The sequence below is a fragment of the Xenia sp. Carnegie-2017 genome, unplaced genomic scaffold (assembly GCF_021976095.1).
Source record: "Xenia sp. Carnegie-2017 unplaced genomic scaffold, XeniaSp_v1 HiC_scaffold_44, whole genome shotgun sequence".
Taxonomy (NCBI): domain Eukaryota; kingdom Metazoa; phylum Cnidaria; class Anthozoa; order Malacalcyonacea; family Xeniidae; genus Xenia; species Xenia sp. Carnegie-2017.
In genome coordinates this window covers 77,688-104,326 of record NW_025813509.1, presented here as the reverse complement: position 1 = coordinate 104,326, position 26,639 = coordinate 77,688, and the positions used below count along the sequence as shown (strand labels likewise).

Below are 26,639 nucleotides of genomic sequence, written 5' to 3'. Positions count from 1 at the left end.
TGGGGTAAATATAGCCACCCTCATTGTGTCATAAAAAGTAGGGGGTTGAGTAAATATAGCCACCCTCAATGTGTCATACAAAGTTGGGGGTGGGGTAAATATAGCCACCCTCAATGTGTCATACAAAATCCTGTGATTCTTGAAATCAGTCAATTACTCGACTTCCATGTCAGGCATTTTTAAACGAATAAAAGGATTATTAAAAAAATGCAAAACAGCAAAAGAAAAGGAAAACGGACAGTTTTTTGTCAAAAAATTTTATCGATTTAAATAAATTTAATTGTGCATTATCATGAGAGTACTGCGTGTGCGATTGCGTTTTAAATCTATGTTTACTTATTACTGTGGTAGTGTATAATTGATGCAAATCCTTCGCGGTTGATATAAATATTATCATGTAGTCGTTTTGATACGAAAATAGATCACTCGTGTTAACAAGATGACACGCAATTTACTAAACCAGGCATAAATATATATTATCGTATTATCCAATAAAACATAGCGCCATTTAGCTTAAGGTTGAAACACACTAGGCAGTTGCTTCAGTCGCGCGTCGAAAGCGAATTGATGCGCACGCTTCAGTCGCTTGAAAGCCAGTCACACGGTTTACCGTGGCGTCTATTGAAAAGGGCAAAGATTTCTGTTTGTTACACACACAGACATAACTTAAGCTTTTTATTTCGGCCTTTATTATAGCTACCAATATAAGAATATTTACTCAGTACAAACTACTTTGTGGAGAAAAGAGAACAAGCCAGTTAAAATACGCCAATATGATCATAGCACATTACGCGTATATCGTGGACAATCTTATTCTGTGCATTTAGGTTGTGCATTGGGGTTCCAGTTTGTAGCTCCTATTGTCCCTATTTGATAAGTCATATAAAAACTGAAAGATTCCAGTGTGAATTCACTGTATATTGCCCTCGTATTCCAAGGCATAATCTATAAATTCCGTATGATGCTTATGGCAGGGAATATGATATGCATTTAGGAAGTTAAAATGTATCTATTAGCCAATCAGTGTAAAGCGACTAAAGCGACTAATGTCAAAAGTTCAACATGTTGAACTTTCAAAGCGACTAGATGACGTGACTACGCTACTAGCTTAGTAACCACGCAAAGCGGTAGTTTTAGACGAGCGACTAAAGCGACTGCCTAGTGTGTTTCAGCCTTGTGTGTTGTTTCAGCCTAGTGTGTTTCGTTTAACGCTCATTTTTATTTTCTCGGAAGTTAGAATCATCTTGTAATGTATTAAATATAGTATAATATATGCTTTGTGTATCTGTGTATCTACTGAAAATGTGGATGAGCAGTCAATGAATCCAAGTGGACGAGTATTCTGCCATTTAGTCAAACCTTTGATACAATACAACGAGTAGCTAAACAATACGGCTTTAATATCAATGTTTTACACAATTTTACTCACCAAATATGATCAAAGCGACTATTTCTTCATTCCCACACTTATTTTTTCGTTCCACAACGTAGAGTCACAGTTTTATATTGAAATATTTCTTCAATTTTGTCTTTCTTCGTATTGTAATGTAAACATCATTCAAATGCTAGGGATGGGCTCATCACGAGATCATTCTGATTCACTTCCGCACTTGTAACTGGATACAGCTGAAATGTAGACAATAATCATCTTCATTGTCCATATATGGTTCTCACCAGATTTATGTTTTTACAGAGTCTTTTATAATAAATTGGCAATATGATTCCAAAAAATTATTAGAATAGAAAATAGGCCAAAATGTATCCAAATATCGATTCAAATGGCCATTTTTTGTCAAAGTTTGAGTTTCCAAACCAAAGATCAGCAGCTATAGTCAGACAATAGTTGGTACTACTTGAGTCAGTCATTTTCATACGAATAAAAGGATCATTAAAAAAATACATAAATTATGTTGAATTCTTTGTGGCTTTAACCGTTTTGTGTTCATAAAAATGGGAAAAACTGAAAAACAGCAATAGAAATGAGCAACAGACAGTTTTTCTTGCAACGTGACCTGCTTGTCGTAATATTTATCAGTTTATCAATAATAACATGGACGATGTAAAACTTATCAATATAAAATAGTATACGGGAAGAAATTTTCATAAATAATAAAAACAAGTGAAGTATCATTCTCTTTCCGTAAGCACGAACATTACTAAAGAAGTAAGAGCATGGTAAAATGTGAACTATTTACGTTAAATTACGCACATGCATTTGTCATGGGAAGTTTAAAGCATTGAGTTGCTGAGGAAGACCTTCTTTCCAATCGTGGCAAAGAGGAAACTTTGTAATTTTATATTGTTGAATGTTCAGTATAATAGAGGCTGCAAACGCTGTTTCTGGTTGTTTCAATACGCATTTTGATGGTCGCATTTTATCGACGCATTTGGTTAATGCATTGTAACGCATTGAGTTGAAGTCTTGAAAAGATGAATTGAATAAGCATTTTTTGATTTTAATACTCGTGGTAATGAACCAACGTTTGTCGTCAAAAGAATCGTGATTTAGCATCCCGCACAACAGAAAGCTTAGGTTGTGCGACAATGGCACTATAAATCTATAATTACCTATCAATGTGGTAATGCATAATTATTTAAATCGTTCGTGGTTGATTTAAATAATAAAATTTAGTCGTTTTGGTAGGTAAATAGATCATTTGTGTTTATATGATGAAACGCAATTTGATAAACTAAGCATAAATATATATTATCGTATTGTCCAAAATATATATATATATTATCGTATTATAGATGTAGCACGATGATTTTTTTCTCAGAAGTTAGAATCATCTTATATACGGCATAATATCATCTGTGTATCTACTGAAAATGTGGATGCACAGTCAATGAATCCGAGTGGACGAGTATTCTGCCATTAAGTCAAACCTTACAATACAATAGCGATAACGAGTAGCTAAGCAATGCCGCTTTAAAATCAATGTTTTACATAATTTTACTGACCAAATATGACCAAAGCGACTATTTCTTCATTCCCACACTTATTTTTTCGTTCCACAACGTAGAGTCACAGTTTTATATTGAAATATTTCTTCAATTTTGCCTTTCTTCGTACTGTAATGTACACATCATTGAAATGCAAGGGATGGGCTCATCACGAGATCATTTTGATTCACAGCTTGTAACTGGATACAGCTGAAAAGTAGACAATAATCATGTTCATTGTCCATATAAATTACCAAAGAAGAGATCAGTTACACGAAGGTCGAATAACGCTATCCATTGAACTGAGTAGCAACGTTTTTGAGCGCTTCAAAAATATCTTAAAAGGGAAAAATCAACGATTCGAACTGGACAATAAATGAAATACAATATTGGTTCTAGAATTACAAAGTTTCATCATCATAAACAAACTATAACCATGCACATTTACAAATTTAAAAAACTACTATCCAATGGATAACGCTATCCACACTTCGTTCAACAGGCCCCAGTATAAATTTTAAAAAAAAATTGAAGAGAATAAAAACCAAAAATTGTCCAAATGAAAACAGCCAAACTATTTTTCCGAAATTCCAGGGTCAAAGATCAAGAGATGTATTGATGTAGTATGTACTAAGCACCGATCGGCATAACAGACCTTCAATTTCTTATTGTCGTATTGTAAAGAATCTACGAAAATTTGACAAAACTTTTAGATTCAATAAATGATTAACTTTATTAAACTCCTTGAAAAATATGGGTATGTACCTCATACGGTTTTGATACATGGTTGGATACTCTTTTCTGTGACGATTTTTGTAAGTAATTTATAATAACTTCATAAAATAGAAAGTTTGATAAAGGCTTTGAAAATTAAATTAATGTTCTGTTTTTATAAAAGATCAAATCGTCTTACTAGCATATTTTTCCTTATATTTATATAACAAATAGCTCTTTCCCTTGAAAGAGACATCGTTCCTGCAAATTCAATATAGTACGAGAATATTTTTTGTGAACTTTATGTTCTATCTGGTGTGTAGGTGACGTAATATTAAAAATAATAAAAAAATAAGACTAAAAATGTAAAAAACATATGTCGTACCCTCTTTAAATTCCTCAAGGATACATCCTTTCCCTCATTAAATACTTTAACAGTTTGACAATACTTTTATAAATATCTTTATAATTTGTATTTGAACGTTTACATCAGTATTTATACCAGTAGAGCAAGTACAAATAGTCTCGATAATTCTGTCAATTAAACGCCTCTCTGGTTCAATGGAGTCTGGTGTATCACCAACAATATGACCATAAGCAATGACTTTCTAAGAACAAAGAATATGAAATATAGTACTTTATATAAGATGAATACATCACCTACATAGACATATGGAGGGATAAAGATTTTGGTGAAAAGACACATGGGAACTTGGAGGATTGGATATGAGTACTGTTTCCGAGATTAAATCTATTTCTTACAACTAAAGACTCCAAGTGTCCTAACACATCAAACAAAAACAACTTACTTGAATACAGTCAAGTGCAATGGTAAAAATCCTGGCACATTACGTTTGACAAACTTTTTCATTGATTAAATTTATTCCTAACAACTAAAGATGTCAAGTGTCTTTTCAGTATATTACATATTAGGGAGTTTTAGCAAGAGTACGACTACGAGAACGAGTACGAAATTTGACCGTGTAAGGGAATGGCACGAGGAAGTTTGTTGTCGTTGTCGCTTCGTCAAATTTTTGTTTTAGTTGTAAACAACAGAACGAGCCTTTTTATTGTGTAAAACACCGAAGTTTGCGAAGCAGCTACGGCTCTATTTGTCAATAATGATATCAATGAATCGGTAATACTGATTTTGCGAGAACATAAGACTCTTTAAACTGAAAAATCTTCACTATTTTAAGTTTTATGTACGATATATTTGTACTATTTTATTGTTTGTTTACCTTTCGCTTTGCGTACGAAATACATGAAAGTTTTCAAGGTCATATTTTCCTTTTAAATGTATATCTGCGCTCAAAAAGGGTTCTAAATTAAAGCCTGGATGCTCGGAAATAGTACTGTAAACTAATTTCTTACACAATAAAAAAATTTACCTACTTTCTTTACTTAAAAAGACATCGTAGTCGCGACTACGAATTTTTTACAAAACATCGTACTCACACTGATGACAGCTACGTGTTGGTGTTGTCGCTACAATGTTTTCGCGCCAAAATGACGTAAATCGTACTCGTAGTCGTACTCGTAGTCTTTGCTAAAGCTCCTTATTCTGTGCTTAAGCTAAGAACTTTGTTATGCCACCAAGGGGAACTCTGGTATAACAACATTACGACAAAGCAATTTATCTCAGTATTACCTACAATGACCGTAATTACAACTGACCTGTAATTCAGCCATAGTATCTTCATCTTCTCGCTTGCTGGTGCTTGGGAAAAAGACGACATTGTCGATCATTTGCATAAGTTCCAATTGAACGACACACTTAATGAACAGTGAATTGAACAGCATCCTCTCCGTCTGCACAACTAAAATAATGAGATGATTTTACGACGTTTAAAGTACATACATGAAAAAATAAAAAATGTCACTCGGGTGTTGGTAGAACATTTCCGTATTCACGCTCAGACGATTTTTTCGGTAAAAATCGAACTTTTGAATATGCCAAACAAAGGGCTAATTTATCTTATATGAGGTCTTCTAAAATAAAATAAAATAAGCAACGTAATGCAAAAAATAAAACAAAAATGAGTTTCTTAAGTTAGTGCTATTTTTTATGAAAAATAAGTGTTAACAGGAGAACTAATTAGCAAAATTATTAGTTCAAACAGTGATAATTCTATATAAACCAAAGTAAATTAAACACGCAAATGGCAGCAGGCTGTGACAACAAATTATTTATCTCAATTGATTTCCAACACATAGTTACCTGGTTCGTGTTGATTTCCAACACATAGTTACCTGATAGGTTCAAATCGTAAACTAGGCGTACTATGTAAACTAATGCTGTCTTGTTCTTTGGTTTCTTCAACTGTTTCTTGAGGTATTTCCTTCTCCGTTTCATTCAAACCTTTTAACGATTGCTGACCATCTTGTTCGTCCTCGTCTAAAAAATAATACGGAAAATTTTCACTTGTTACCCAAAGAATGCAAGCTGTTGGTCCATACGAGTTAAAGATTCACACGAGCTATATTGCAATATGCAAACTTTTGCTTCATATGAGCTTTTGGTTCAAATGAGCTTTTTTAATATGCGAGCTTTAGCTTACCATGAAATATTTTCCAATCTTATAATTATGGAGACAATTGAAGCAAAAATTTTCCTTTAAAAGAATTCACAAACTTTTTATTTACCTTCCGGATATTTGGGCACGATATCATCCTCCAGGTCGACAGGTGACATTATCTACAATATACGTCAATTTTAAGGGTAATAAATACATAAAACAAACAGAATAGTTATGAAAGTTTGTCTATAATTTTAGAGTGTCGGGCTTTAAAACTTCATAAAAAATACTAAGGGGCGGATTACATGATCCCGGTAGCCGGGATTCAGCCAAGCGTTAAATCATTTTGGCAAATGGAAACGATTCAATACTTATCATCAGATAAATTTTCTCAAGCAATTTCACAATATTCTGATTTAATAACTACGCAAAACATTTAAAATTAAAACAACCAATTTGCCATAATTTGAGAATTACAACCGGAATGACGTGTGGCGCTTCGCAAACAGTTGTAATTTTTAACCTTGAAGTTTTGGCTCTTTTTAATCCCTTGAAATCATCGGGCTGGCTAGCTCGCTATCCGGGCCAAATCACCTCCATATAATCAGGCCCTAAGTGTAACTTACCTTGAGTGGTGATGACGCAGGAGTGACATCAGGTGTGGGTAGACTCATTACATGTTGGTCAGCGGGTCTCCATTTCAATAGTTCGTGAGGTACGGTTGATTCAAATATCGTCTTTACACATTGACATGTCTTTTCCTAGACGTCATCAGATAACGTGCTGCCATTGGATATGACGAGATTTTCCAAACAATTGGTACCAGACCTCGCTAACTTCTCGTTATCTAAAGACATGTATTGAATGAACGAGCAAAGCAGGACATGGTGTTACAAAACATTTACAGTAGAACCTCTAAGAAACTATGATACTTCTTGTATACTAATGTACCTCAAACCAAACAAATCACAAACTCTCATACTTCAAACCAATCGCTAACTCCGATATTTCAAACCAATCACAAACTCTGACACAACGAACCAATCACCAAGGCAAATGCCACGCACAAACACGTTGCGTAATCTCAAGCTTACCTTGTTTGACACACCACTCTAGATGGCCATACATATCATCAAGAAGAATATCAGCAAGAATATCAAAATACTGAGTAAAAACATCGATGATAGCATATAGAGCGTGATTACAAAATGTTGTCATCCATTCTGATTTCTGTAAAGAAACATTACAAATTTCAAAACATCCTCAGCTGATGTCTCATTTTATAACGAGGAAATACAACACCTTATACACGGACTTTATTCTTATTCCCTTAACATTACTTCATCCTGATTTAAAGACAAAAGCATTCTTTACAGGTGGGTAACTTTCACAAACGAGTGTTTCAAACCTTCCATACTGGTACAAATCGTTTACACAAAATTAAATCGGTGTGTGAATAGGGAATGCAAGAGGATAAGAATGGATAGAGAATGAAGTGCACACGAGTGGATATACAGAATGAAGTGACTCTAGAATGAAAGTGGATAGAAGTGAATAAGAAATAGAGGAGGATATGAGGGGATCATTGAACTAAAATACATGGAACGCTACATGAAGCAAATAATTGAAGCCAAATCTTACACCGAGACACGCGTGTTTAGTGTTTCAAGATTCTCTCGCGGAGTGAAAATTGATTGAACTACACACGCGTGTCTGGGTGTAAAATTTGGCTTCAAAAAATTACTACTGTTTTCTATTACAGGTAACGTTCCATGTACTTTAGTTCAATGGAGTGGATACACAATTGAAATGGATGAGTGAATGAGGAATGAAGGTGGATAGACGTGAACACATGAAATGAATATTATTCCATGGAACTGGACAGTCGTGTATGTAAGTTGACTTTTTGCGATATAACGTGTGTTTATGGCAATCATAGACAATAAGACCAAAATAACGACATATTATAAACTACGTGTTTTGAACCGTGGTCGATTACGGGAGAATAATGGACCGGCAAAATGTTTCTGAGCCAGTCAAAGCGCGCCATTTAGCCGGAAGTGACGCTTGCCATATAATAAGAGCACAATAATGACAGTTTTCTAACCTCCTGCCAATCTATCTGTCTGTCTGGTAGTTTCATCTTGTCGAAAATTCGAAACACGACTTTAAACACATCACGCCACCAATGTTGGAGAAACGTGTTCCCGTATGTTTTCATGATTTCAAACATCACGGTTAGGCCTCTAGTTGATGGATGGAAAATAGCTCACATTCAAGTTATACAAAACATACTAATCTATACAGTACATACAACTCAATATTTCCACCATACCTTGTTCTGACATCTAGTTTACATCGGTTGATGATACACGAAAGCTCAAAAAGGACTGGAAACCAGCCTTTCACCCAGATTCTGTCCTGCTCTGATATCCCAGCATCGTCTACTCCGTAGTCTTTAAACATCTGTTTATAAAAGAAAAAAAACACGCCATTGGAAAATGCTACACGAAAAAGCGATTGAAATAGATGATTTGGGTTTGATTTGATCCAAAGTGGTTAGCTTTGATGTGATTTTGCAAAATTTTAAATCATTTCAAAGGTGAAAAGAAAGTAGATTTGCAATCGTCGTACCACAGGATTTTCGGAAACAAATTTGGCGCAATTTCGTATCAGTCTTATTGCTTCCATACTCGTGTCCGGAAACTTGCGTTGCATGCGAATTCCGAGAGACACTTGACGGCATCTTGGAAAGAGTCGATGGTCGCGGAGAAATATTTCTCAAAAATCGTGGTTGAAAGAGAAAATGGGGGTGTGAAATTTATATACTGATAATCTTGTGGGATAAATGAATCTGTGAAAGCTTTAATTTACAAGTGACATTAAAACAGTAGAGAAACAGGGCTAGAAAAGTTTAAAAAACTATGCCTTTTGACACGTAATTTGCATCAACTAAAAACTGTTTCATACATTTATTTCATTTCTCCATTAACTCTCGTTTAATTTTCATTCATGCATCATGAGGCGAACATCCATCGACTTTATGGTAAATAAAAGTTTACCTTAAAAACTTATACGAATATGACTGAATTACCATGGAAAAGAACGAACACATAAAATTCTTGTTGTAAAATAAACGAAGTTGTCGGTCACATCCGAGAAACACATTTACTTAAACGATATTCAAATTCAATTTGAATTTAATTTAACAATATTTTACAGATGTCTAGGTAGTCCAAGATTGGAAACGGATTCACCATCATTTCTTCAAACATATGCAACCATTTTTATTTTAAAATTTTAAAATTTGCACCGATACAAGAACCTACCCAAGAGCACAACAGACAGGTCGGCAGTAAGATTAGAAGAAAAACCTCCTTCCTTAAACTTCAAACCTGTTGTTTGAAAAGCGAGTTCCACGCTTTCTTCATCATGATCGGACGCAGCCAAATGAAAAACGGAGAAAACATTTTTCCAACAAGATTTGATGTTTGCGGCTTGCGAGTGCACCATTTTTGTGACACATCGTACGACCATATCACGAATTGTGGAAGAACTAAAATATGAAAAATCCAGTTGTTGATTCAAGCAAATCGTAGACTGAAAATTGCAGTCCTTGTTGCCAAGCAAGTTCATAAAGATATCGAAGAAAGAATTTTAATCAAATCCTTCGAATTATAACGGACAAAACAGAGCGATTGATTGAAAGACTTCCTTTGTAAAATTCTTCGTAAAATTTCAACTTGGAAAAGAATCTGCAAAGTCTGCCACAAATTTTGTTTATTTGAGAGAAAGATTTTCAAGCTGCAAGAAACTTTACATTTTCTGACAGAATTGACTCCTGCATAAACTTACCTGTTTTTCTTCACTATGTATTCAAAGGTCGGAGAAAATCCTTTTGAAATCGGAAATTTGGCAATTCCCTTTTCAAGAATTTCATGGATAATTGTCGCAAAGAGTCGACACAGAAGAACGCAACTTCTTCATTAGGGTTACAACCACACTAAAATGGCACATAAATTATCTAAGATGGAGAAGTACTATAGTTGGTAGAACATTGGAGATGAAGGCATTGATTATCTTGTTTTATACTTGAGATATGAAAGAAACTAGAACTGTGTTTTAAAATATCATCATAGTTCACAGTTGATCTGATAGTTTAGTTGATAGAACATTGAAGACAATGATTATCTTGTTACTATACCTGAGTACATCATAACAACGTGATGTTTTATCCATAATATCAAGATACAATCTTAGTCGTTAATAATCGCTAACCTTGTTAAAATGATCTCCCAACACAGCCCATATTCGTGACCATTGCAGTCGAATACGACCCATATTGTAATAAGCAATCTCTACGATCTTCTGCAGACTAAACATACGTATCATTGTAGGATTGGAAAACTCAACTTCCGAGACTTGACGTAAACCTTCCACCACGAAATCGACTTAGGAGAAAAACGAAAACATTTTAAGATTTGGAAACAGAAGATAACGATACTTGGGATTTGAGAACTAGGGATTTGGATACTTGGGATTTGGTATTGGGAACAGGGGATTTGGGTACTAGAAATTTGGGTTCTTGGGATTTCGGGTATTGGAGATTTGGGTACTTGGGATAAAGAATGGTCAGTGAATTATGGTCAAGTTAGATGTATAAAAATCTTATTTAAGATGCAGTTTAATGTATACATGCAAACCTACCGATAGCATCACCATCCAGTTTCACTGATCCCGTGAAAACTCTAAACGTAATAAAACACAATGAAGAAGTTGAGATGAAGATATTCTGCTGAGAGAACATAACGTATGGACAGTGAAAGTGTTCTTCAAAATTTTATTTTCATGTTTATGTTCAAGGTTCTCTGGTTCACTTGAGCCTGAAGATGACTACCGCTAAGGATGTCAAAACGTTAGTCAACAATAACAATAACAGTCATTCTCAGGACTCTGCTAACATGGACAATGAACATGTCTACATAGAGAATCAACCATCGATATTTCTTGCTTTTACAAGCCCCACTCTAGCTTAAAGACAATTTTAAAGATTCCTGGGAGGGGGGCAGGGCCGAAGCTGGAACGTTGAATGGGAGGGGTGAATATTCATGTATTTAGTTTTGCCTGACTAATTTGGTTTAAAAGCTATTTTAAATTGAAAAGAAATTAGTTGGTCAAAGCGGAATATATGACCATTTATATGAATATTCACCTCTCCCCCTGCATTGACGTTCTAGCTTCGCCCCTGGGGTAGGAGATAGGTCACAAAACACAATCCACATAGATATCATTAAAGTAAACGTTACCTGTCAACTGCAACGACAAAACTTTGTGCAGCGGTCTCCCCAATGGCTTCCTGTGAGCCAGCCGCTTTTTTCGAGTCAGCGGAAACAGGCATCCGACCTTCATAGAAATACAAGCAAAGAAAAGCACCCAACGTTAGGATTTGACATTTTTCTATGAGCGTCACAACAATGTTAGAAGCAACCTGAGGTTATATTATAAGATGTCTTTGTTGTTTCCGGTGAATGCTGTAGGTGAATTAGTAACACCGCTGGACGCCGTGTGAAGGTATCGCGTTTTCACACCAGTACCGATAAGTTGAGCAAATTCAAGTTGGGAAATGCATTTCAGTATCTAGAATGAAAACAATGACTTTAGGGAAACGTAAAAAGATGCGCCGAGCGGAACAAGCATTTGAGCAACGAAAACGAGTGTTCAACAAGACGAACATAAACGTTAAATACATACGTAGAAAATATCTTCAAATAAAAAATATCTTGAGAAAAAACTTATTTTCTTATGCATAATTATTACTGATGTACATTTGTTATACGATTCTCTGATGAATGGTATGGAATACGGTCAACAAAGCACTTGGAAAAATGAAAGTTAAAGACTGTAGCAATATCGTGAAGTTTCCACTACAGACAAGACCTAGACTTTTTCTTTTGATGAAAAATAACAATCGATCATATTTTCAGTCGTAGACACCAACCATAATATATAGCAAGATGATTCTCTCTACCTCGAGCCAAGACTTCCCGATGTAATTACCATCCGTTTGAGCGATGGTAAGAAGTGTCTTCTTCGTTTTCATTTCATGAATATGCGTGCCACTGGTCGCAGTAAGTAAAATGGATCTGGATAGCGCTTGTACGAAAGCATCTCTTTCCAACTACAATGTGAAAAGAGTTATTAGGAGTATCGAAAAATGAGCTTAATGGTAAAGAATCTCCATTCATATTCCCTAACATCATTATAACTAACTGTAATCATCGAAAAACTTTTAAGAAAAGATTATTTCACATTCACATGCATCCTGATATATCCATATATGTACACAAACAGATAATTAATTCAAAGGTAAACAAACATCTGTTTTTATTGTATACATATTAGTATCATCTAAACCTTGAACATATAACACGCAAAGAACACGACGTGTATGTAACTACGTAAATATATTCATAAATTTCAACAATTCAACATTCAACATATTTTTGAACATATATTTATGTCCGGGAAAGGGTCACCAGGGGATGAAAAGGTATGCAGAGACATTAATCTCGTTATTTCATACCCAAATATATAAAAACGAACAGAATGTTGTGTGTTTACCAACTTACAGGCATGCTGAATATGCAAGATATTCGTATTGCACAGCGGATTCCATCAAGACAAAATGAAGCAACAGAAGGATCGTCGTTGTCTTGTAGATGGACGCTGAACGCGGCAAGAAACGGACTCCATGCAACCTTAAACACACAAAACAAAATGGTCAACAATGGGGACTGGGGCCGGTTGTAAGAAGCACATTTAGCTGAAGTAGGGATTATCTCAATAGAAAATCCAGTCAAATCATTCATTGGTCAGCTAAAATATTAGATTATCAAACAGATTTACTCTTAGTCATCGCAAACATTCATTACATAAAATATAAGTCTTTTCTTTAACAAGATTAAGATGAATGTCATCATGTTTTCAAATCTACGCCCCCGTACTTGGTGCTGTCCGTATAAGTTGACATCACAATTAACGCTTCGTTAATCAATCCTTAAATACACCACATACATTATCCTCCACCCCCCGTACCTTGAACATTGTCTTCACGTGACCAATCTGTGTCGCCGTGACAAAATCCGTCTGAATATGACTCACGTCTTCCATTTGTGTTTTGGTGTTTTCCGCCATCTGCTCCATTTCCATAGAAAACAACATACGACGATGTTTCTCACTTTGTAAATCTGTAAAGTGGAAACACAATAAAAATCTCTTTACTTTCATGAAAATGCATTGGAGCTCTCTTAAGATCAGCACCGAACATCACAATATCCATTATAAGCCCCTTTCCTACACCCATCTCAAGACCAACACCTCCATCTCAAGACCTTCACCTTCATCTCAGAGCTAGGACTCTACACTTCGCAGTCAAGACCTTTACCTAGCATCTGTACAATTTTTCAGTTAAGCCTTGATTCTCGTATTAATGTTCCAATACATACATGTAGCATCGTATCTACTGTTCACTTTTGGTGTATGTTTCATCTTGATTTCATTCTGTGCAATATCATCATAAATTGCTTCAAGATATTCAGATGGAAGATCTTTACTGTCATTTATACCACGATTCATTTGAATGTACTGCTCTTTCGTTATCTTCCGTTTAACCTGAAAGAAAATTTCACGTGATTACGATGTCGCATCTAAAGGCTAATTTTGCATTTGATTCCAATGAAGGCTCCATATCAACGCCATGAAAATCTCGCGTGACCACAATGGAGTCACGTGATCTTAGACATAAAGTCACTTTTATAGAAAACCATTGCAAATGAAGTAAGTCTGTGTAACCTGTGAACTATGTAGATCAGTAGTCAACATGATGATAGAATAAGCCAGAACGTAGGCAGCGTCTGCACTAGCAAACACATCGTCACTAAAATATAAATGATAAATATAAAATAAAAGTTTATCATAGACAGTCTAACCTAGCTATATCTAGACATGTTTGTACATGAATAAGGTTGTAGAAACGTCAGTCAACAACAACAACAACAGTCCTTCTCAGGACTCTACGAACCTGGACGATCTACATCTACAAACATGTAACAATACTCCCAGTTCAAACAACTCACTTTACATCTATCTAACAGCAAATTGCAGCCTCAAAACTCGAATAATAAAAGTTCGATGAGAAAATACTTAAAAAACCAAAATCGTCAAAACCTGTCCTAAATTATTGTTGATGTTAAATGACAAAAAATTAACACATGGTTCATAGACAAAAGTCATTTCGTAAGTTTCACGAACCAGCATGCAATGCGAGATGTAAAACAACAGATAACAAGACACAAATCATGTCCTTACTTTGGGTTCGTTTCACAGAACCTACTCGCAAACTTCTCCATGAGTCGATCGATCTTTTGCGCTTCACCGGGAAGCCGGAAGTTATGTAAGAACAATCGCAGAGCTTGCACAAGATTGGTACCAGTGAAATCCAACTGATCTATATAGGCGTACATTATCTCCCGTTCATATCTAAGAAGTATATGAACACATGAGGAACAGTTGAGGATATGACGAACAATAGATCTAAGTCTACTATTGTTTGCTTATTTTGAGCAGTAGCAAATCTTACTGAATTCTGTCAATATTATCCACTGGATAGAGAAATTTTGAGCATTTAAAAATTGTTTTGTTTTTTATGAACAAAAATAACAAAGAGATTTGAAGATAATGTTTAGTTTCAAACAGCTTTTGTCCTTTTACATGGAGTTTCATGCAACCTTAAACATATTTTAAACATTCTTGATTTTACGATTAAATTTTCTGATTTACTATTTCATGTATCATGAGCAAACCATCCATGGGCTTCATGGAAAATTAACATAATCAACTTTACTTGACTCAATTTATGTTGAAATAAATACTTAAGATGAGAATCAAACGTCTTAACGTGATTTTCACGTGATTGTCACGCGAGGGAGATGTGAAAAAACATACTTACTGTTCTGGATCACCAATCAGCTCACCAATCATAGTCTAAAACAATAAAACGCAATACTGGGTCAAAATCCAAAGCAATATTTAATGTTTCTACAAATTCCTTAAAGATAGCGTGCAAATGTGACAAAACGAAAACTTTAGTGAAAGAAAACAACATGTGAAATGAAACATAAGGATTGCAAGGGATATAGATGGTCTAAAATGATCATCACCTTGTCTAGTGTATCATCAGTGTGTAAGAACTGAGCGACTTTGGTTGCTGTCTCACCAAGGAGACCTTCAGATTGAAGGAATTTTATACCTTTTGATGGATTCTTGTTAAATCTTAAAGCAAATCGTAAAATTGAATAAAAGTACTGAAGATAAACAAATTGTTGATCGAACTTACAATTGAATTCCCTTTTCTTTTGTCTCCTTCTTCTGTTTAAGACTCTCAAATTCTTCAGCATGATCGATGGCTTTTGTACTATTGAGAGACAACTGACTACCTCCCGTTTTTTGAGATTGTAAATTACCGGGTCCCCCCTCCCCGCTTTCATTCTCCTCAGTGCTTCCTTTTCAAGAAATTGCTGGTGCACCATCAACAAGATCTGTCAGGAAATTTATATGGAAGAGATTAAACAGAAGTATTGAGGAATAACTATGATGATTAGGAGATCAATAAGGGATCCCGTGGATCATTAAGAGGTTAGCATAGATCATTAACATATAGCCTAGATCATCAGGAAGATAGTATAGATTATTGAGAGATAGACTAGAACATTGAGGGTAGCATGGATCAATAATGAGTAACTATAAACATTAAGATATAGCCTTGATCCACCGCGAGACCAGCAAGGGTAAAAAAGATAACTAAGGGATAACTTAGATCCTGAGAGGTTAACTACAATTGTCGAACAACTAGTTACGATTAAGAACATTAACGTGTGTATAAGAAAATAATGGAGTACCTTCGATAAATAGGGGATACAGAGTATAGAAAGATGGAATCTTGATGGAGACAAAAATCTTCAGTGTAGCTGATATCAAAAGAGGGGTACAATGGATCATAAAGCGATAACTTATCAAAATGTATAACAATATTAACTTTATATTCGCTACATAAAGATGTTAAAACTCACCAAAATTATCGTCCACCTGAGAATCAGGTTTAAAGTAAAGATCTCTGCTCCATTCTACCATACATTTAAGAATAGAAACGAGACATTCTAGACCTTTGATACGAATACTGCGTTCTTAAACCTGGAAAAATCATATAGAAATAAGACGACATTGATACTATTCAAATAAAAACGTGATAAAAAGATGTATTATAATAAACATTGTCAGCACAAAAGAATAGAGACATGTTCTAGTCTATTTCATGTTGATAGACTATGTTCTAGTCCTTTTCAAGTTGATAGACTATGTCCCAGTCCTTTTCATAATAATAGGCTACGTTCCAGTCCTTTTTGAGTGGCATAGATATGAACAAGAGAATCAGGGGCGTAACTAAACTTGAAGTAATGGGGGGTGTGGCGAAAATTTGCCCTGCAAAAGGGCGTTGCCCACAAAAACCCCTTAAATCATTATGGCTAGCAAATTATAATCATTTCTATTAATGCATACGTTGTTTATTAGTAAACATTATTGAAGTTTAGGTTTCTAACACATACATTATTACAAAACTTGTTTTTGAAATACAAACCTTAACCGTTTCGGACATAACAGTAAAACAATCTATATTTGTTCTCATATCAAGAGTCTTAAGTGAGAATCATCTCAACGTACTCTTAAGATGTTGCTTTTTACTTAAATTTTATTCTGATTTTACGGTTTTTTCTGGCTACCCAAGATTTTAGTACTACACCCAGATGAATTGTATCTGTTAAATCCTTCTCGGTTGAGAGGACAATGAGTTCTTCCAGCCTTTCACCTTTCATTGTTGAGCGCAAATAGTTCTTGTCAATTTTCATTTTGCTGAATGATCTTTCAATATCAGCCACACTTACTGGAGCAGTAAACAGAAGTTTGTAACATTTATAAACATTTGGGAAAATTTCTTTATTTTTGAAAGCAGTGTTTCCGGCGTCGTGGACTGTCTTACATTCTTTCTCTGTCTCATTTACAAAGTTAACAAAAATCTCAAGTTCTGCATACAGTGACATATAATCTACGCTTATTGATGGAGGAAAAAGTTCGGTGACCTTTTCAACTTGTTCAAAATTTGGTTTAGTCAGTGGAGGCTGAAGGATAAAAAGCTAAGGGTTTTATTTTTTGCAAACAACTTTTTATGTTATCTCTATATTCTCTGATGAGGGAATCGAGGACTTCAATCATGCATTTTCGATAGTTAGATTTCCTTGGCTCTTAGCCGTGTGGGAACGGATACATTGATAAACTAAACTACGCACATACTGTTTCCTTAACATGTTTTTGTGGTTTATGAGCATGACTCAACACAGTCTTTCTCGCCCAAATATACAAAACCGCATAGAATTTGATGAAATTATTGGATTGAAGCTCGCTTCACGGTTCTCGACAATGCAAAAAATTAGCATTAGCATGTTTTTACATTTGCAATCATTGTATGTTAGATATTGTGATGTAGCCATCTATCTTCTTTAGTATATATTGACTTACACCAACAAATAGAGATATTACAGATAACTATGCAGCGACCATCGCGACATTTACCGTGGCGTCTATTGAACATGTCGAAGATTTCTGTTTGTTACAGACACAGACATCACATTTGGGCCTTTATTATAGCTACTAATATATGAATATTTACTCAGTACAAACTACTATGTGGAGAAAAGAGAACAAGCCAGTTAAAACACGCCAACATGATCATAGCCCATTACGCGTATATCGTGGACAATCTTATTCTGTGCATTTAGGTTGTGCATTAGGGTTCCAGTTTGTAGATCCTATTGTCCCTATTTGATAAGTTGTATAAAAACTGAAAGATTCCAGTGTGAATTCACTATATATTGCCTTCGTTTTCCAAGGTATAATCTATAAAAATCGTATGATGCATATGACAGGGAATATGATATGCATTTAGGAAGTTAAAATGTATCTATTGGCCAATCAGTGTAAAGCGACTGAAGCGACCAATGTCAAAAGTTCAACATGTTGAACTTTCAAAGCGACTAGCTGACGTGACTACGCTACAAGCTTAGTAACCACGCTGTTTCAGCCTGTAGAAATAAGCCAAAATTGTCAAAAATGAAAGTTTGTTATTTCCACTTAGTAATCATTTAGTTGTTTTCGATGGTATGGCAATTTTTCTACTTCCTGAACACTGCCCTGCCACTTGACGGCAATATGCCCTGCAAAAACACTGTTTACAGCAATTGGGGGGTGTCACACCCCCCACACCCCCCCAACAGCTACGCCCCTGAAGAGAATGTAGAGAAGTAAACATTATGAAACATATTCATCAACTTACTGGTGTCGCTCCTAATTCAATAGCTTGACGTCCTTGGGCAACTTTAGACAAATCATTGATCAATCTATGAAAGATATTCGACAAAGCCAATTCACAGTCGTAATTTAAATATAAATCAACGACCGTCTGTGCGTCTGCAATAAAGGACACGAATGGACATTAATGGCTAATATGAATGGATATTAATGGATGACAGGAAGATAAAATCAAAAATTTAACTTTTGGTATATTGATAATTAGTAAGGGAAAGGTCACACCTCACCTCTTGCACACCCACGAAGAAAATTCGAACGAGAGAATTGTGAAGACTGAATATAGAATGGGATTTGGAAATAAAAGATGCTTAATTGTTGTACAGGGTTAAGCAAACAGAGGAGACATTTGGTAGAACTGGAGACAATGTCAGTGCAAGCTTTACACCGAAAGTTGACGGTTTGCACCAGCTAGAGAGTTCTCACAAAAGTCTCAAGGTTTGCATAAGCCAGTGCAAACACAAAAAACATCTTTTAGTTCTTTTGTAAATAATAGTAATGCGAAACAGATAAATTTAAGAAAAAAGTTAAAAATTTTTTCTCTAACATGTATTCATGATTCATTTGCAAATTATCTTTGATTGATATAATTGATGTAGCTCAGATACGCACGTTTGTACAGGCTAATGCAAACACAGTTTAAGTTTTATTAAGTAAATAGTGATGACGGATGAATAGCTTTAGAACATTGAGTTTTGATGTCGTTAAACATTCACGGTGTACATTAAAAACACAATTGATTTTATTAAACTTTCTGATGATCAGTGAAAGACTCTCAATGAAAACAAAAGGTTTCCAAAGAAATAAATGATCATAAAGTTCCGAAATTTTCATAGCGTGACTAAACATGAGAACTGACTACGCTACTTAACACAATCGCTTTTATAGAAAATTGATCGATGGTATTTCAAATATTAGTTGTTTATATAAATACCTTGGTAGAAGCGTTCAAACTTTGGAGGTACTTGTCTTCTTTGGCATAAGAGAAAACTTTAAGCAAAGTGCAAATGATTAAAAATGGTTTATTACATTGAAACAAGAAGGAAAACTTTCTCCCTCAAATAAAAATGCAAATAACAAATTAGAAACAGGAAACATTGATTTACCGTACTTCATGTAAGAAAAGATATAATATCTTTTAACAAAGGCTCCTTTGAGAGGTATAGGCTTCCCTGCACTTGGTTAAATTAATTTCTCATTTGGCATTTTCTGTTTTTTGTTAAGTACTTTCAGTAATATATGTTAGTTAAGTTGTTAGGGTTACAAACGTCGGTATCTTTGGTTAAAATGGTTGAACGAGCATGCAGATTTTGTTCGAAAGGTCTTCTTTGATTTTGGTAAAACCTTTGATTCAGTTTCAAATAACGTCGTAGTTTAAAATTTTTCTTTTCCAATCTGACGCGTGTTACTTGGTGTCTCTTGCTTTTTTGTTGATCGCATAAGTTTTTATGCTTCGTGCAATTACTTGGCGACATTTTTTTCTCTTAGAAATTCAATCATCACTTTTTAAAATAGACTATTGTGTTGTATTAAAAGTCAGTTGATATCGTTAAATGCAAAAAACACAATTAAATTGACTAAAATCTATCAACTTTATAGGCATTTACTCCAAACTGTTACCTCTTGAAACCAAATGAAGATATCTTGATGAGCAAATCTGGTATATAGTGTAAACGCAGCCAAAGCCTTAAATTTTGTCAAATGAAGCCTCAATGTAATATGATCATGCACTTAAGAAATAAAAGATGTTTCATGTTTTTGCACAGGCTTATGCAAACCGAGGAGAACTTTGGGAGAACTCAAAAGCAGATCAGTGCAAGCCGGAGACGGAAGGTTGAGAGTTGCACCTGCTTGAGAGGTTGCCCAAATTTTATTTCTCTGTCCTTAGTTATCTCTCCCCTTTTGTAAAGTAAGAAAAACTTAAGAACTTAAGATTTTATAATTTCAAAGTAGAGAAGAACTTGTCAACACATTTGTCATCAATTCATATCAATATTTTACTGTATATAATCTACTTATATTTAAATAAACTATCACTGTATCACATTACTACCGTATATGGTGTATATACATATACACAGTATTGTCACTAATACTGAAGATGACATCACGAGATGTTGAAACATGTTTATTTTGAAAAACTCCAATGTTTACCTTAGTCATCTAAAGATAACAAAATGTACGCTACACGTACCTGTTTTTATAAGATGCCTCAAACTTCGAACATGAAAAATCTGTTACATTAAAGTGTTTAAAGCACCTGGATCTTCAAATTATCAGTAAAACGTTTTATGTTGTGTACAATTGTTAAAAGTTAAAACTATAGCCATATATTGTACGTTGTATTATCATCAACTTTATAATGATAAATTTTATTTTAAAAAATGAAATTAGAAAGTGAAACCTATCATTCTTCAATATTTTAATCCAAAAAATTTTACTCAAAAAAATTCAATTCTTCAGTTCAAATGAACTTATGTCAAAATCGGGAAAGTTTTACTCAATAATTTTTATCATAGTTATTGACATGACGTCATGATGTTTTTACATACGGGAATTGTTGACAGTATATAACATTTTCTGTCTTTAAGGTCATATGTACATAATAAACGTACAAAAATGATCTCTCACATTTTTCAACTAATGACCATAAAACCCAAAGACATGACATGACATTATGATGGTGTTTTATAAATGTGAAATTTTAACATCATACAAAACTTGTTTTCACGATATTAACATGCGTAAGGTAAATTTTATTCACAGTTTTTGAAAGAATGTTCAAAGAAAGTCACTCTATAATTTAAACAAAATAATCTTCATCTACAACAACACCATATTGTCAAACGACTCACATTGAATGAGTTGTCGACATTCTTTCATTTCTATGTAGTGAACGTTTAATATATAATAAAAATAACCAAATTATCTGACCATACATTTGTATTAAAAAGTAAACCATCAACATAAAGTTCGTCCAGAGATTAAAGGTTTTTCACTTTTAGTAATTTTCACATGTAAAACAAGCGACCATCCTTACGACAATCAAAATCTTCGTGTGATATTTGATAGATTCCATTCTCCAAAGCATAGTTAATCATAGCAGTGTTCATCTGATCTTCAAAAATGTTCATCGACTTGATGTGTTCAAGCACTTTCTCACAAGCATACCATAACAACTTATGACCATTTTTTGGATCAACTGTAAACTCATGCTCTTCATAACCATCTGATTTTAACCAATCAATGAGAGACTTGTGATACACGGTCAAATAGTCATCTTAATTTGGAAAAAATTGAGATAGCACTTTATGTATTTTAATACGATCTTTAAACTTCATGTCATCAGGAAAACCTAAACATTGAAAAGAAAAGACAAAGGCAAAGTACTTTGATAAGTCACCAACACTGCAAGACATTCCGTAAAGTTTTATCGGAAATAACGGTTTTGTGTGTTGATAAAATTGTTTCTTTCAATAATTTATTTAATCTCTTGAATTGTTCTGTGTAAAATTTACTCAACCCAGTAGGAACCAATTGTTTAATATTCTCGACAGTTAGCTCCGTTTTTTCTTTTTTTTAACTCTTTTGTGCGTGGTAAGCGTACAGAAACGAACCCTTGCATTTTTCAATCAATAGAAATAGAGCGTAGCGATATCCTTGCACCCGATTATTCAAAATGTACTCAACCCATTCAAAACCAGAACCGTCAAAATTAAACGTCATTTGACGAATAATTTAACAAACAATTGCTGATCTGATGTTCATATTTACCCATGCTATGTAACTGTGTTCCTGACTGCGAGAATAATAGTTTTTTATTTGAAATTTACTGAAAAGGATTAAAATTTACACATTTCATTATGGCATTAAAATTTCTAAAGACAAGTCATGCACTAAGCATGAAATTTGACTTTATGACATACATACAAAGGTTAATCTTATTTGATCGCTATACACACATCACGAAGAACAACAGGCTTATTTACGTACCTTATAAGATGTAGAACACCTCATTTTTATCCTCAAACTCTCAGAGATTCATCCTATTTGTGCCTGCTAGGTAAATTCTTTGATAATAACGCGTTCACCAACTACCTTATTGTCAAATGATTCGTGTGATGGTACATTATTGGAATTTTCTTTGTGGTGCAAGGATGCGTTTCAAAATAAGTGGCCTGGGACGGAGAGGAAAGAAGCGCTTTTATGAATTGCAGAAGAGTTTCGCAAGAAGCCGCTCAAAATATTTCGATTTCCAAATTAGTGGACTCAAATGGAAGTTACTTCTGAGAGAGTGATTTGTTTCAAAGGATTCTTATTTCTAATAGTTGTTTTTAGCATTGGCTAAATTTTAATCCATGCAATATAATAGGTATTTTTCAATACAGTAAGTTGCCTTTAGGGTTACAGAATAATTTCTTTACAGAGTTTTTCGAGAGTTTTTAGGTAATTTGTTTGATGTATTCTCTTAAAACATAGTTACGATAATCTTACAAAATTCTACATAATCTATAAACATAATGACGCATTATAATGAAAGTAATCATCAACTAATACCATTTTCCATGGACGATAATGTGACTGTGAAAGATACAAACAAAGAGGGCCGTAACTAGAGCGTTATTTGTGTTGCTTTTTGTTGTTTTTAGGTTTGGTTTTGTACGTCTTTTTTGTGAGTGGGGGGGGGGGAGTATTTACTTATATATTCAGTTGTGCAACCAGAGCATGACTGCTTTCCTTTAAAAAAGTTCGCACATAGATTTCTCTTGATTTAAAATTTTTTCAAAATGAAATCAGGACACAACTGAGAGTATGAACCCTCCCTCCCCCCGCCCCCCCAAGCAATTAACGCTCTAGGACCGACAGCTTTGCAAGCAATAACAACTGAGTATAACGACACCAGGAGAGACCATTTCAGTACCAAATTTTCAGTACGTAAGCACAATGTAAACTTGTAGTAAAGCCAATTTTAAATACTTATTCGGTTATTGGTCTACATTTGAGAGATGGTGTTACAACATAATTTTTAGGATATACGATATCTGTCTGCTAACTTAGCAACGCAACTTCCACCAAGAACAATCATTCAAAATGTGTATGACAAAAAATATATAGGAATTTCTCATTAAGATATCGGCTCAGCAGTTGAACTCATTGTCTGACAAAATTAATTAATTCAGTCTCACAAATCGGCTTAAAAGTAAATATTTTGACGAAATGTAAGATCTTCCCAAAAGATTTCAATTTTCGAAGTTATGCAAGCCAAATTGAAAACAAGAGCTCATTACCGCATAAATCACCAAAACTCTGGAAGAGTATTCCATCATTTTGACGGAAAATTTAAATTGTTTAACATCGAGGGTTGGAAACATGTATGACGTTAGCAGAAAATTACCGCTGACCTGCGTTGTGACCGAATCCAGTGTCCTACACTAATACTATCAAGCAATTCTACTGTGTTTTGTCACGACCATAAATAATTCTTTCGTAAACTCGTTGTTTTCCATGATGATAAAGCAGCCTTCAAACTTAAAGAAGAAAACACCTCCGAGACGAGCCTATCGCTGCTGGACGCGTAAAAGTTGGGAAAAAGGGCATGTTTGGAAAGAAAAAGATCTGGTTATTGACTAAATGCTGTCGGATGAAATAGCTAGGTGGTCGATAAAGAATTTTTGCTCAAGATATGAAGATTATTACAATTCAACAATTACGTTTTCAGAAGGAACAAAGTTGACGTTTGTGATGAATGAAACAACAATGAAAACCTGACCGAAATAATATGACGTCAATTGCATAGATCAACGACTATCATCTCAGAAACAATCTTTTTTGAAAAAGCGATCAAGATGTTTAAGATATTGCATTCTATGCACATTTTTAGAAGTCATTCAGCTTTATGCAAGTTTTGCTGCATTTAGCTCCTTTGAAATTAATAGCTTTTTAAGGGTAACATGAATATATGATTCCTCTTTTATTGTATGGGCCCCGTCCAAACATGTACGTTTTACGATTCCAAAACTTTTCGTAATAGTGGATTGTTTTTACAAAAATGGCATACATTCGTAAAACAATCCAGGTACTGATTTTCATATTTTTCTTAAACTTAGTAAGTTTATCAAACTTCTTTATTTGCAATGCTGCTTAAGATCGACTTAAGATTGACTGACAAGATGTCTCAATAAGCGTTTACATACATATTATCGGTATAAATTATGATTGGGACGTTTGCGCATACGCGTGCAGTTACATTAGAAAAGGTAAATAAATATTCGAAATAAATAATAATAAAAAATAGAAATGATTATTCGTGAAGAAAAGATATTTTATCCACCAGCAGATCCAATTCAAAAACATTCACAAACAATCTTATGTCTCATTATTTCTTGTCAATGTTAGTAGAAACTTGTGCTATCGTTTGGTCTTGTTCCGATGACATTGGATTGCTGCTTAGATCTCTGATCTGAAGTATTCACAATCGTCCAATTTAACAGCAGTTAAAGCTTTATCTAATTTCAAACATATGAAGGTCTTCATACGTGGACCTTCAAATATCACATTATCACCATCACCCTCACCATCACCCCCACGATCACTTTCAATATCACTATCATAACCACCATTATCACCACCACCATCACCACCACCACCACCATCATCAACTCCATAATCATCATCATCATAACCATCATCATCAACATTACCACCATCACCACCATCATCATTATCAACATTACCACCATCACCACCATCATCATCATACACATTACCACCATCAACACAACTACTCTCACCATCATCGACATCATCATCATCATGTATTTCACATACACCATATGCAAATGGCTGCCAATTTTCTTGTTCATCCAAAAAATAAACAAGTACACCAGAGTCACCTTTTTTTAGAAATTGGCAATTACTTCTGACCTTCACTGCATTTCGAAAAATGATTTCTCTCTCTTTTTCATTTGAAGACTTTGTCAAGTGAGAACAACATCGTTCACTTATAAATGCAATGTTATGATAATCTGTACGAACTTTCACAGATTCATCTCCATTTTCGATTCTTTCGTAAAGTTCTTCATTTGCCTGATCTAAAGTCAAGGCAAAATCTTCCATGTCATCTCCTCCATAAAAATGAAAAAAACGTTCATCACCGATGAAAATTCTCACAATATCAACTTCTCCGTCAAAATGACCAAACACGCCATTAGGAAAGAGAAGTAGAAATTCATTACCACTGTTTGGTAGTTTGTAAAAATAAGCTGTACCTTCATTAAGGTATTGAACGGCACCGCGAAAGGCCAAAAAGGCATTTTCCTGGTTAAAAGCCAATGCACTGTCCACCATGTCACTTGCGCCATAAGCAACATGTGCGCATGTCAAGGCGTAATACTTCTTGTTTTTGCCACAGAACATTGTCATTGTACCATGAGAGCTACTGGTTGATTGGTTTTCCAAAACAACATCATTAGGGCTTTGCATTGGATTTGGTGCATCATCATTTTGAACAGCGCGGAAGTTTGATAAATATCGAATCTTTGGTTTTTTGTAAGGTTTACGCCTGATTTCAATGAATTTTGATGCTTCCCATTCAAATATCTTGTCAATTTCTTTCTTTAAATCTTCATCAGACCTTCCTTCATCACCATCAACTGTGATATACAAATGAGGATATGGTATAACTTTGTTTTTTCCAACTGTTCCATAGCTGCCACATATCCAAGATATGCTTTAAAAAAGAATCAGAAATAGGATAAAAAATCTAAATTAAAAACAATGTGCCTATAAATATCTATGAACCATTGTTATCTATTCATATACCCATTTGTCCTATCTTACAGCTAACACAGACGATGACACAAAGAATTTTGTTTTCCTAAACATACCTTTTGAATTTTTCATGTACGTCTTTTTTAATGTTGTAATGTTCATCAAGAAATTGGCTTTTCAAATTAAATCCTATGAAGAAATGTTGAATAATGGTTGACC

The 26,639-nt window shown here is 34.5% G+C and overlaps 1 long non-coding RNA gene and 1 pseudogene across 1 annotated transcript; one reads left to right on the top strand and one right to left on the bottom strand.

The window, feature by feature from the left end:
* The first annotated feature begins 1,118 nt into the window (after positions 1–1,118).
* Positions 1,119–18,002, top strand: LOC124456239. The gene is made up of 3 exons (XR_006952179.1): positions 1,119–1,176; positions 12,782–12,787; positions 17,992–18,002. It is a non-coding gene; the product is annotated as an uncharacterized LOC124456239 (long non-coding RNA).
* Positions 4,244–15,506, bottom strand: LOC124456237 (annotated as a pseudogene).
* Positions 18,003–26,639: the final 8,637 nt, after the last annotated feature.